This window comes from Oryctolagus cuniculus, chromosome 12, assembly GCF_051225735.1.
Source record: "Oryctolagus cuniculus isolate XC-2025 breed Fujian yellow rabbit chromosome 12, ASM5122573v1, whole genome shotgun sequence".
NCBI classification, from domain to species: Eukaryota; Metazoa; Chordata; class Mammalia; order Lagomorpha; family Leporidae; genus Oryctolagus; species Oryctolagus cuniculus.
The window spans coordinates 86998837-87012821 of NC_142878.1; the positions used below are offsets into that span (position 1 = coordinate 86998837).

General features: G+C 43.8%; 1 protein-coding gene across 9 annotated transcripts in view; it reads right to left on the bottom strand.

The window, feature by feature from the left end:
* Positions 1-12916, bottom strand: part of HERC1 (HECT and RLD domain containing E3 ubiquitin protein ligase family member 1) — a 224691-nt gene extending 211775 nt beyond the window's left edge. For 7 of the 9 annotated variants that reach the window (XR_016218234.1, XR_016218233.1, XR_016218232.1 and 4 more), the window contains exon 1: positions 12724-12911. The gene's annotated coding sequence lies outside the window, so the exon portion shown is untranslated. Of the gene's footprint in view, positions 1-12723 lie in introns of all 9 variants that reach the window. The other 2 variants (XR_016218239.1, XR_016218238.1) reach the window with 1 other exon arrangement.
* Between the last annotated feature and the right edge of the window lie 1069 nt (positions 12917-13985).

The window sequence follows — 13985 nt, forward strand, 5'->3', positions numbered from 1 at the left end:
GGAAGAGGGGCAACCGGGACAGAATCCGGCACCCCGGCCGGGACTAGAACCCGGTGTGCCGGCACCACTAGGCAGAGGATTAGCCTATTGAGCCGCGGTGCCAGCGAACAAAGGCTGATCTTTACACCAATTACTGTTCTAACATTTACTCCTCTTCTAACGTTCCTCTAAGGCAAAACAGACCTAAAAACATGCTTTAAGAAATCAAACCAGGGCTGGTGCTGTGGCATAGTAGGTTGTTACCAACTTCAATGTCGGCATCCTAAATGGCCACCAACTCGATTCCCAGCTGCTCCACTTCTGATCCAGCTCCCTGCTAATGTGCCTGGGAAAGCAGTGGAAAATGGCCCAAGTACTTGTGTCCCTGCTACCCACATGAGAGAGTTCCAGGCTCCTGGCTTCAGCCTGGCCCAGCCTTGGCTGTTGTGAGCATTTGGGGAGTAAACTAGCAGATGGAAGATCTCTCCCTCTCTTTTTATGTCAGTCTGCCTTTCAAATAAATAAATAAGCCTTAAAAATTTTTTTATCTACTTGAAAGGCAGAAGTAGAGAGAGACAGGGAGAAACAGAGACAGAGAGAGGTCTTCCTGCTGGTTCACTCCCCAAACAGCCTCAACAGCTAAAGCTGGGCAGATCTGAAGCCAGGAGCCAGGAGCTTCCCCTAGGTCTTCCATGAGGGTGCAGGAGCCCATGAGGGTGCAGGAGCCCAAGGCCATCTTCCACTGTTTTCTCAGGCCACAGCAGAGAGCTGGATCAGAAGTAGAGGAGCTGGGTCTCGAACCAGTGCCCACATGAGATGACAGCACTGCAGGCAGAGGCCTCACCTATCATGCCACAGCACCTGCCCCATAAATAAGCTTTTAAAAAAAGAAAAAAGAGGCCAGCGCTGCGGCTCACTTGGCTAATCCTCCACCTGCGACGCCGGTACCCCAGGTTCTAGTCCCGGTTGGGGCGCCAGGTTTTGTCCTGGTTGCTCCTCTTCCAGTCCAGCTCTCTGCTATGGCCCGGGAAGGCAGTGGAGGATGGCCGAAGTGCTTGGGCCCTGCACCCGCATGGGAGACCAAGAGGAAGCACCTGGCTCCTGGATTCGGATCAGTGCAGTGTGCTGGCTGTAGCGGCCATTTGGGGGGTGAACCAATGGAAGGAAGACCTTTCTCTGTCTCTCTCTCATTGTCTAACTCTGCCTGTCAAAAAAATAAAGAAATAAAAAGAAAGAAAGAAAGAAAGGAAGGAAGGAAGGAAGGAAGGAAGGAAGGAAGGAAGGAAGGAAGGAAGGAAGGAAGGAAAGAAAGAGAAACTAAGTAGAATCACTTTATCTAATTTAGAGACAAATTTTACTCAACAGACAGCTTCCTAGAGTTGTGCTCCTGGCTTCTTATGTGCCAGAAAATTTCCTAAGGTACTGGAATGAAGAAGACATAAAAAGTTTCTGCTTTCATGGAGTTTACATTCTAATGAAGAAGACAAATTATAAAAGGTAGACAGCTAAGTAATTAAATTTCAGGACATAGAAATGTCATAAAAAGTAAAAAAGAGGAGCTGGTGCTGTGGCACAGTGGGTTAAGCTACCTCCTGCAATCCCAGCATCCCATGTGGGTATGGTTTGAGTCCTGGGGTTCCACTTCCCATCCAGCACCACACTAACGCTCCTGGGAAAGCAGCAGAAGATGGTCCTAGCCATTGGGCTTCTCCCACCCACACAGGAAACCCAGATGGAGTTCCAGGACTCTGGCCTTGCCTTGGTCCAACTCAGGCTGCTGGGAGCATTTGGGGAATGAATCAGTGGATGGAAGATCTCTTTCTCTCTTTGCCTCTTCTCTCTCTGTCACTCTGCCTTTTGAATAAATAAATAAATCTTTTTAAAAAGTAAATAAAAGATAACAGGTGTAGGTAAGGTGTAGGTAAGGGAATACTTGCTCACTGTGAAAATGTTAATTGGAACAGCCATTAGGAAGACAGGATGGAAGATCCCAAAAACATTAAACCACCATATGATCCAGCAATCTCACTTCTGGGTATACAACTAAAGGAAATGAAATTAGCACCTTGGCAATTGTCCCGCCCACCCCATTCACCCCCAGTCTGCCCACTCTCCCTTTCTTGCATACTTTCACTTACAATAAATCTTGCTGGTTTCCTCTATTCAAAAAAAAAAAAAAAAAAAGATGATGACAAAGATGAAGAAAAGAAATCAGCACTTCATAGAGATATCTGCATTCCCATGGCAATGACAGCATTGCTCACAATAGCCAAGATACAATTACAAACGAAATGCCTCTTAAATAGATGACTGGATAAAGAAACTGTGAGTTACACACACACACACACACACACACACATACACACACAATGGAATATTATTCAGCTTTAAGAAAGAAGATCCTGTAATTCAGGACAACATAGTTGAGCCTACAAGACATTATGGTAAGTAAAATAAGCCAGACACACAAAGAAAAATACCACATGTTCTCTCTTAAAAGCAGAATCTAGAATATGGGGCCGGGAGAGAAACATATAGAGAGAACATTGGTTACCAAAAGGAGGAAGGAAGGGATGTAGGTCAAAGGGTACAAAGTTGCTGTTGTATAGGATGAATAAATCTAGACATCTAAAATATGGCATTTACACTATAATAATATTGCATACTGAAAATTTTCTGAAAGTAGATTTGTGTTTCCACCACAAACACACAAAAAATGTAACTGTTAAATTCTTATATGTAATAATCATTTCACTATGTACATGTACATTAGAACATCATGTTGTGTACCTTAAATTAAATAAGTAACAGCCTGAACTTCAAAATTAGTAAATAAATTGAGAGAGCAAAGACTGATAAACAACATAGGTCACCATTCTGTAAATTCATCAGCCTCTTTCTGAAACCAGTAAAATCAAGTGTTATCTGAGGTTTGTTTTTTATTTTAAACACCAACAGTGATTTTATTTTAGGTTTATACCAAACATCTACTGGTTCTATTCATAATCAATATTCAGCATCTGTTTTCCTGGGAACAACAAGAAAACCACTGAAATACAAGCTCCTCAAGTACAAGAAGCTTTGACATTTTATTAACATGTTCCAAACACCTAGAGTAGTGTCCTTTCTGGGAAAGAACCTAGATTGCCAGCCTCACTGGGCAGAACTTGTTAGCCAATAAGTTAGGAATTTTTCCATGGTGTGTTAGTTTCTTGGCAGCAATAAAATCTGATAGGATCATTCTAATCCAGAACTTCAAACTCTCAATTTCATCTTCTTTAGATTTGGCCTTCTACTATGGCCCAACTGCTTAGGCCCCTGTCACCCACATGACAGACTCAGAGGGACTTTCAGCCCTGACCATTGCAGCCATCTGGAGAGTAAACCAGCAGATAGAAGATCCTTCTCAGTCTGTCTCTCCCTCTCTCTATATATCTCTTTTCTTTTTTTTTTTTTTTTAAGATTTATTTATTTATTTATTTGAAACACAGAGTTACAGAGAGGCAGAGGCAGAGAGAGGTCTTCCAACCATTGGTTCTCTCCCTAAATGGCCGCAAAGGCTGCAGCTGAGCTGATCCAAAGCCAGGAACAGGAACCTCTTGCAGGTCTCCCACGCAGGTACAGGCGCCCAAGCACTTGGGCCATCTTCTCCTGCTATCCCAGGCCATAGCAGAAAGCTGGATCGGAAGCAGAGTAGCCAGGTCTCAAACCAGCACTCATATGGGATGCCAGCACTGCAAGCAGCAGCTTTACCCACTAAACCAAATAAAACAAATCTTGAAAAAGATTGGCCTTCTTCTCTATGAAACTAAGAGAGGTTCCAGATACTACCACTATTAATCAAAGTAACTACTAAACTATGGGTGTCAATCCACACTCTGTGTACTGTTCAAAGTAAGTAGCATACAATGGGAAGTAAGGCCTGTATCATGGAAATTCCAGAGAGAAATATCTGTACAACTTCAGCTCTCTGGGTAAACTCTGCAGGTATTTCAGAGCACAAGTATTATGAATCAATGCACTTCCTCCTTTAAATACGAAAAGCTTTCAAATGAGTAATCCTAGCTAGGCCAGAAATTGCATTTAATCAATTTTACCTGCATATAATAACATATACATATAAGCTATCAATACAATATTAGTGGATATCTTTCATTTTCTTTTTATTATTTATTTATTTTTATTAAAATTTTGACATATAAAAATTGTACATATTAGGCAGGCATTGTGGTGCAGCTGATAAGCTGCCACTTGAGACACCCATATTCCATATCAGATTGACAAGATTTGAGTCTCATTTTCATTTCCAATCCAGCTTCCTGCTAATGTGTATCCTGGGAGGCAAGTACTTAGGTACCTACCACCCAAGTGGGAGACCCTAATTGAGTTCTGGGTTCCTAGTCTCAGCCTGGCCCAACCCTGGCTATTTTGGGCATTTAGGGAATGAACTAACAGGATCATTATTTCTCTATTACTCTTTCAAATAAATTAATAATTTTTCATTGTACATACTTATGTGATGTTTCAGTACATGTTTACATTGTATAATATCCAATCAGGGTAAATATATTTATCTCTTCAAACATTTACCACTTCTTTATCATGAAAACACTTAAAATCCTATCTTATAGTTTTTTTTTTTTTTAACAGAGAAATGTGTATTAACATTATCTATAGTTACCCTACAGTGCAATAGAACTCCAGAACTTCTTACTCTCATCTAGCTATAACCTAGTACCCATCAGGAGTGGACGCTAAATCGAACTGCCTGGGATCAAGTACTGCTTATGCTTTAGATCCAGCTCTGCATCTGGAAGGTGGCAGATGATGGCCCAAATATTTGGGGTCCTACCATCCACATAGGAGACCTGGATGGAATTCCTGGCTCCTGGCTTTGGCCTGGCCCAGCCCCAGTCATTGCAGGCATTTGGGGAATGAACTAGTGGATAGGAAACCTCTGGCTTTTCCTCTGTCTCTGTCATGCTGCCTTTCAAATAAAATAAATAATTTTTTTTAAAAACCACCTATCAATCAACCCTTCCCCATTCTTCTGTACCTTCTTTGTTTTTTCTTTAAAAGACACAGAGATAGGCACAAAAAGCTAGCTCCCAGCTGTTGGTTCTCTCCCAATGCCAACAGCCAGGGTTGGGCTAGGCTGAAGCCAAGAGCCCTGAGCTCCATCAAGTATTTGAGCAATAACTTGCCACCTCCTAGGGTCTGTGTTAGCAGCAAGCTGGAGTCCAGAGCAGAGCCAGGACCACAACCAAATTGCTCTGATATGGGATGTGGGAGTCCCAAGCAGTGGATTAACCACTGTGCCAAATGCCCCTCTTTCATTTTCAAGCTATAAGAACCTGCCAACCACAAGCATTAAATGCCCTTCCACAAAGGGCCACTGGAATGACTACAAAGCATTTTTTCTCATCTCTTACCTCTGCCAAAATAAAAAGAATGACAACACATTCCATGGTTGAGCCTGTGGGAAAAATAGGTGATCTCATATATTACTAGTGGGAATGCAAATTGGTTCAATACTTTAGGAAGAAATTTTGGGAACAGCTAGAAAAACTACATGTGCACTTAACTTCTGACCCAGCAATCCCATATACCTCTAACAATATAAAAATACATATGCACAGGTCATTTATAGCAACATCAGTCATAAACGTAAAACACAGAAAACTACCTAACTGCCCACACATAGAAGAGTGGTTGAATAAGTTGAAATACATGTACACATTTGTTAGTACTGTGGAGTACAAATAGTTCTAAAGCAGAAGGGAAAATATGAAAAGAATATATTTTCAAAAGAATGAACTTAACTTGGGGGTCATTTTGACCACAATTTTCTAGTTTAAAAAAAGGCAATAGGAAAATAGGTGGCAGTTCCTCAAAAAGTTAAATACAGAGTAATCCTATGACCCAGGTACATGCCTAGGAGAATTGAAAACATATGTCCACACAAAAAATTGTACATGAATGTTCACAGCAGATTTATTCATAACAGCTAGTGAGCAGAAAACCAAATGTCCATCAATTGACACATGAGCAAAAAGTGGTATATTCATACAATGGAATATCAATGCACCATACGAAAGGAATGAAGTCATAATACATGCTACAACCTGGATGAACTTTGGAAAAAGTATGCCAAATGAAAGAAGTCAGACACAAAAAGCCACTTTTATATGATCCCATTTACACAAAATATCCAGAATAGGCAAATCCATACTGAAAGTAAATTAGGAAGGGGATACCAGAGGTGACTACTAATAGAGCATCTTTTTGGGGTGATGAAAATGTTCTGGGAGGTGCCACTATGGCACAGTAGACTAAGCCTCTGCCTGCAGTGCCAGCATCCTATTTAGGTGCTGGTCCAAGTCCCAGCTGCTCCTCTTCTGATCTAGCTCTTTGCTATGGCCTGGGAAAGCAGGAGAAGACAGCCCAAGTGCTTTGGCCCCTGCACCCACGTGGGAGACCTGGAAGAGGCTCCTGGCTCCTGGTTTCAGATCAGCTCAGCTCCAGCCATTGCAGCCATTTGGGGAGTGAACCAGCAGATGGAAGACCTTTCCTTTTCCCTCTCTCTGTAACTCTACCTTTGAAATAAAATAAATAAAATCTCAAAAAAAAAAAAAATGTTCTGGAATTAGTGGTGACAGTTAACATATTAAAAACCACTGAATTTTGCATTCTTCTTACATAAAAACATAACATTTTCCGCTATCACTTTCTTTTTTTCTCATACTTTTTAAAATTAATATACAATCAATGTGCCATAAAACTCATCTTTTTTCTTTTTAATTTTTTTTATTTATTTGAAAGGCAGAGTTAGAGAGAGAGAGGAGATTCAGAGAAAGATCTTTATTTGCTAGTTCAAAAAGGTGAGTTTTGGGGGCTACTGCTGTGGCATAGTGGTTAATGCACTGCCAGCATCCCATATTGGCTGGTTCTAGTCCCAACAGCTCTCTGTTATGGCCTGGGAAAGCAGTAGAAGATGGCCCAAGTGCTTGAGCCCCTGTCCCAGGTGGGAGATCTGGAAGAAGCTCCAGGCTCCCAGCTTCAGATTGGCCCAGCTCTGGCCATTGTAGCCATTTGAGGAGTGAACCAGCAGATGGAAGACCTCTCAACCTCTTTCAACTGCTCTGCCTCTGCAACTCTGCCTTTCAAGTAAGTTAATCAATTAAAGAAAAAATAAAATAAAGTGAGTTTTGGGGCCAGGGTCATAGTGTAGCACATTAAGCTTCCACCTGCAACATCAGAATCCCATATGGGCACAGTTCAAGTCCTGACTACTCCACTTCTGATCCAGTTCCCTGCTAATGCACCTGGGGAAGCAGGGGAAGACAGACCAAGTCCTTAGGCCCCTGCACCCATGTGGGAGACCTGGAAGAAGTTCCCGACTCCTGGTCTGGCCCAGTCCTGCCATTGCTGTCATTTGGGGAGTGAACCAGCAGACGAAGATCTCTCTCTGAATCTCCTCTCTCTAACTCTTTCAAATAAATTTTTAAAAGTTTAAAAAGAAAAAGGTGAGTTTTATGGTACATTAATTGTATATTAATTTTTAAAAGTATGAGAAGAAAGAAAGTGATAAGAAAATGTGTATATTCATTTATGTAAAATAAACGAAAGAAGGAGGGCTAGTGTTGAGGTACAGCAAGTTAAGTTGCCACCAGCATCTCATATAGCAGCACAGGTTCCAGTCCTGAATGCTCTGCTTTTGATCCAGCTCTCTGCTAATGTGCCTGTAAAGGCAGCAGAAGACTGCCCAAGTGCTTGGGCCCCTGTCACCCATATGGAAGACCAGGATGGAGTTCCTGGTTCCTGGCTTCAGCTTGGCACAGCCCCAGCTGTTGTGGCCATTTAGGGAGTGAACCTATGGATGGAACGTTGGTCTCTCTTTCCCTCTCTGTAATTGCCTTTCAAATAAACAAATCTTTAAAATAAAAGAAATAAAAGCAGAAATAAACTAAAGAGATGGGCTACCTATAGGGCATGGAAAGAGGTGGAGACAAAGGTAATGGATGGGAATGAGGCAGTAGAACAAAGAGTAACATCTCCTGGGGTATACCTTTCCATATAGTAGCATTTAGTAACTGTAGTGTTTTACATACCAAATAATAATAATTAATTAAAAGCAATCAGGATTGGGGGAAACTCCAAATGGATTACAAATAGTAACAAATAAACCTAACTGCATTACACATGAATAACATAACCACAGTAAAGGAAGCAAGGGGAAAAAAATAACTAACCTAGTTAACACTGCATAATAGTATTTTAGTTAGATGCTGTCAGGCTAAAGATAAAAATGACATTTGTATATTCACTTTAATTAATAAGTATACTTTTCATAGGGTTTTGGTTAGCAATCAGTAACTTATTGATACGGATGCTAGAACTATAAACAACAAGTGAGTATACTCACTTAAACAATAAATAATGACAGCCAAGTTATTGTCACAGAAAGAAGTTATAAATAAGGAAATGGGAAGGGTCAGATGAACCTTGTGGTGTTGGATATCCAGATCTTGATTTTAAATACTATTCTCCAATAAAAGATTTAGAGTCCCTTGGAGAAATGGTTGACTCTAGGACTGGGGCAGGGAGAAACAGAGGATGATCATGGATAGCCTGTGGAACCAGAATATAAGGAAGTTCTTGGAGTATAGTCCAACCTAAAAGAGCTCTCAAGGGCCAAAGCTGGAACAATGTGAGCAACAAAATACAGTATTGAGGGGCCAGTGCCGCTGTGGTGCAACAGATGAAGCCACCACCTGCAGCGCTGACATCCACTTCTGATCCAGCTCCCTGTCGATGGGCCTTGGAAAATGGCATAAGATGACCCAAATCCTTGGGCCTCTGCCACCCACATGGGAGACGGGGAAGAAACTCCTGCCTCCTGGCTTCGGCCTAGACCAGCCCTGGCCATTGAGGCTATTTAGGGAGTGAATCAGTGGATACAAGATCTCTCTGTTACTCTGCCTTTCAAATAAATAAATAAATCTTAAAGAGAGAACTGAATTATAAGCCACAGAATAAAATAAAATACCTCTAAAGATATACTGATATAAAGACTTGGAAAAAAAATAAATAAAAAGACTTGAATAAATAAATGACAATGAAAAGGATATCTCACCCTTACAGAAGAAATTCAATTAATAAGCATAGAAGAAATAAGAGAAATACAAAATCACCATAGGCAAATACCACAGTAATAATTGTTGCAGACAATATCCACCAATGAAGTTGCAATCAATGGGAGAAAGCGTGAGGTGAAACATGTAACTGTATAGTCTCAACGTATCTATTTCAAGGGGGGAGAACAGTAACTTTATAGTCAGAACCCAGCAGAAATCATTTTAACAAAGCGTCAAGGTTAAAATACCACTAGCAATAAGACATAACACCATGAACCCCCTAAAACCATGCATTGAGAGGGACATATCATTTCTGTAGTTTTCTTGAAAAATATGCATAACTTCAATCTAATCATGAGAAACACAGACAACCCCACAATGAGAAAAATTCTACAAAATAACCAACCTGTACTCATCAAAAACGTTAAGGTCATAAAAAATATAAAAAAGAGAAAACTGAGGAATTGTTAGAGATTGAAGAAGACTAAAAAAGACACAACAATTAAATGCAATCCTGGATTAAGTCCAGAAACCTAAAAAAAAAAAAAAAGATGTGAGGTGGGGTGGAGATTGGTGAAATTCAAATAAAACTGGTTAACAGTAACATATCAAGGCTAATTTCTTTATTTTGATAACTGCACTCTGGTTATATAAGTTACAGACATTAGTGAATATGAGTAAAGGGTATACAAGAACTTTACCATGGGGCCAGTACTGTGCAGGTCAAGCAAACACCAGCAATGCTGGCATCCCATATGGACACTGGCTCAAGTCCCAGCTGCTCCACTTCTGATCTAGCTACCTGCAGATGTGCCTAGGAAAGCAGCACAAGATGGCCCAGGTGCTTGGGCCCCACACCCATGTAGGAGACCCAGAAAAGCCAAAGTTTTACTTACAATTAAAGAAATTATTGAGGCTGGTGCTGTGGCATAGTGGGTAAAACCGTCAGCTGCAGTGCCAGCATCCCATAAAGATGCCAATTCGAGACCTGGTTGCTCCACTTCCAATTCAGCTCTCTGCTGATGGCCTGGGAAAGGAGTGGAAGACGACCCAAGTCCTTGGGCCCCTGTACCCACGTGGGAGACCTGGAAGGGGCTCCAGGCTCCTGGCCTCAGATTGAGCCAGTTCTGGCCATTGAAGCCATCTGCAATGCCAGTAGATGGAAGACCTCTCTCTTTCTCTTTGCCTCTGCCTATCTGTAACTCTGCCTTTCAAATAAATAAATAAATCTTTTTAAAAAGAATCCCAAGTTGCATAAACAGAGAAATAACATATTAAAAAATTACCTTCAGTAGATTACAGTAAGTTTGGTACATGTTATTATATAATTGGCCAACTATAAAATTCAATTTTTGTTCCATAATCTGCTTGTATACTAACACAAGTTCTCCGCACACCCCAAACCACAATATAATATCATCATTTTAAGTTGTGCAAGTCTGAATTTTTAAAAATTAGCTGTTCAATGTATCCAGTCCCCCACTCCTTTTTTTCTATTTCAAATACTAAAAAGTAATTTAGACTTACTTTTTTGAGGGGGAAATGCTTAGGATATTAGAATTGTTCTACTATTTATTATGTGCATCCTCTACTAACCAACACAATTCAATCAACAACACATGCTCCAAAATCTTTCAAGGCAAACAGGATTTTCAGGAGAAGTTTATATTAGTAAGTAGACTAAGTGACCCATTTACATTTGCTTTCTCCTCCATGCACCACCAGGATGTCTTCACTAGGAATGGAAAACATGCCCAGCAAATGAACAAGCAAGAATCACATTCAAACAGCATGATGGGAAATTTAAGAAACAAAGTGATAGGAACCTTAGAGAAAGCAAAATTCATAGAAGTTTAGAATTACAAGAAGCCTAAATAGGCCATTCAATCCATTCCAATGACAGCAACCCCAGACAGATGACAATCTATCCTATTTTTAAAAGCCTCCAGATTTCCAACCTCCCTAGATGTCTCATTTTGCCATATAATCCTGCCATGTGATTTGGGGAAAATATTATGACCATTCTTTGCCCTACCTAAAATTGGGGTTTTTTTCTTCATATAATAACACATTTTAACTCACTTTCAAAATGTACAAATGTGTACAGGTGGATACATACGTGTTTATATGCATGTACAAATATGCATAAAACACCTAGGACACTCTTTTCCCTGTCTAAACACAAGCTATGGAAACACACCTAATCAAAGGCACATCCCCCTCCCACTCTAACCACAAGAAGCACTATGCAACAATGTCACGTAACATTTTGGGCCTAAAAATAACCAATGGAGATCAATTTTATAAAACCTTGAGGTTATCGGGTTTTTTCCCCACTAATCAGTTTCTTTGTTTTCCCTTTTCGAACACCCACCACAAGTAGAATTGTAAAAATATATATGCACTAGATGCACATAATTTGGGGGGTTCGATTTTTTTCAAATTTAGCTGACAATCATTCAGGAAGAGGAGCCAACGAACAAGACAGCGATGACAGAGTACAGCCAGTTATAATAAACAAGCAACTAGTTTTAATCAAGCAGGCCAAAGAAACAATTCAGCTAAAACAAATCATTTTTGGAACATATGTAGAAAGAGGAAGTCTCATTCAACGATGAGGCAGTACTACTGGGGTTGGGAATAAGTGTTTATTAGCAAATACATCAAAATGTTAACCACAAAATGCCATCCTTGGAGACAGAATGACAATGATGGGTTTGTTCGCATTTGTTATTCCTATTATTTGATTTTCCAGATTTTCCAATCATGAACTTTTTTTTAATTATTATTGAAGTAAGGTAAACCCTGTGGCTATTTCACAGCTCTCTAAGATGGACAGCATGTCTTTTACATAACCCCCTGGGAGAGACGGTACCGGCTCCAGTCCTCCTCGTGTCTCCCAGGAACCCTCACCCCATCACAGAAAAGATTTCACCATGCTCCTCAGGACAGCTCCTGTCATCATCGTCGGCTTCATCCCACCCCGGAGACCCGAGAATGCGCCCGGGCTCCCCCACCCCACCCCCACCCCCGGCAAGGGGCTTTATAAATTGCTATCTGAACGCGGCGGGAGCTGGGGAGAAAGGTTTTTACCAGATGAAGAGCTGCCCCCGCCCCAAGGCAGGGGCGAGGAGAAGGCACGCCGTCCCCACCTCCACCCCTCAGAAGGCAGCCGGCGACTGGGGGCACCCGGGTGGCGGCCGTCCCCGGAGCCCCCGGCCCGAGCCCCGGCCAAGGGCGGGGCGCTCGTTAGCGGATAAAGGGGTAGGGGAGAGGGTCGGAGACGCGACCCCTGTGAAAGGGGCCCAGCGACTGGGCCGGCAATCTCCTGGAGGGGCGGGTCCCCCGGCCCTCTGTGGCCGTCGGCTCGGCTTCTCACGCGGCTCCGGAGACGCCCGAGAGACGAGAGGCCTCTGTAGCCAGGGGTCCACACGGCGCCACGGAGGTGCCCTCGGGCCTCCGTCTTGCCGCCCACCCGGGACCCCAGCAGCCCCGCGCGGCGACGGCGGCCCCGGAACGGCCCCAGCCGGCCTTGCCGGGCCGGCCGAGCGCGCACACACACACACACACACACACGACCGGCAGAAGGGCAGAGACGAGGCGTTACCGTACGCGGCTCCTGAGCTGGCGGAGGTGGGGCGCGGCTCTGGCGACCCGAGCCCGGCTCGGCAGTGGCTGCGGCGGCCGTGTCCTTTATTTTTGCTGCAGCGGCGGCGACTTGTCAAAGGGAAAGACGTAAGAGGCGGCGGCGGCGGCAGCGGCAGGCGATTCTCGCGGGATTTGGGCGGAACTCTCGCGCAGTCTGGCGCCCTCTCCCCGCCGCGTAGGCTCGGTGCGAGAGGAGAGCGGAGAGCCTGGGTCGGCTGAAGCGAGCCTGCGGCGGAGGGACGTAGGGAAGGCGGTTCGGGGGCCGCCGACCCCAGACAGCCCCGCCGGGCCGTTGAGAGGGGGTACAGTCGCGGGCGGTTTACAGCGGCCGGCGCGCCCAGGCTTCCCCGTGCTCGGTCAGGAAGACCCCCGGCGCCCGGGGTGCCGGCGCTGTGGGACCGGACCGGGGACACGTGCGACCCGGCGGCCACACCCCTTTATCGCGGAGTGCCGGTGCACTCGGCGCCCTTTATCAACCCCGGCAGCCGGCCCCGGCCCCTGGCTGCTCGGGCAGACTCGCACGGAGGCGTCCACCTGGTGGTCCTTGCGGTCTTTGCGCGCGGCTTCTGGGTTTTCTGCTGAAGAGCGCTCAAGTAAATTGTCCCTTGGGTGATTCGTGCCCTCGGTCGTGACCTCTGCCCCTACAGTGGGTCCCCGCTTGTAGGGAAAGACACTGACCGGCTAGTTATCGTCGCATCCACGCGTCTCACTCGGGTCCAGGGACCACCACGTCGCCGAATGGATGCCCCTGTCCCCATCCTACTCCTTCAGAGCCTGTTTTTAATCCTGGACTCCCACTTTTTAATCACCTTCGTGGTGGCCTTCAGACTATCCTACTGGGTGCCAGTTAATGCGTAGCTGACTGTGAAGACAAAAATAAAAAATGGTGCCTGGCACTTCCCTCCAGAAATTCGCAGTCTACTTGCAGAAATACACAACACATAAGCCATGTTTGTGTCATGGATGTAAAAAAAAAATGTAGTATAGGCAGAAGAGGGAGCAGTTGCCCACCCGTTAAATAGTAAGAGATGTGTGCGTGTCCTGTGAGGCAGGTTAGCCCAATAGTTAGGAGTCATGAGCTCACTTAGCACACTTCGGTGGGAGTTCTGGAAACCTACCAACCACATGTGTGACCTTGGGCAGGCTGTCTGACCTCTCTGGACCTCGGTTCCGTTTAGGAAATCCGAGTTTATCATCAGTGGTCCTCTAAGGAATAAAAAT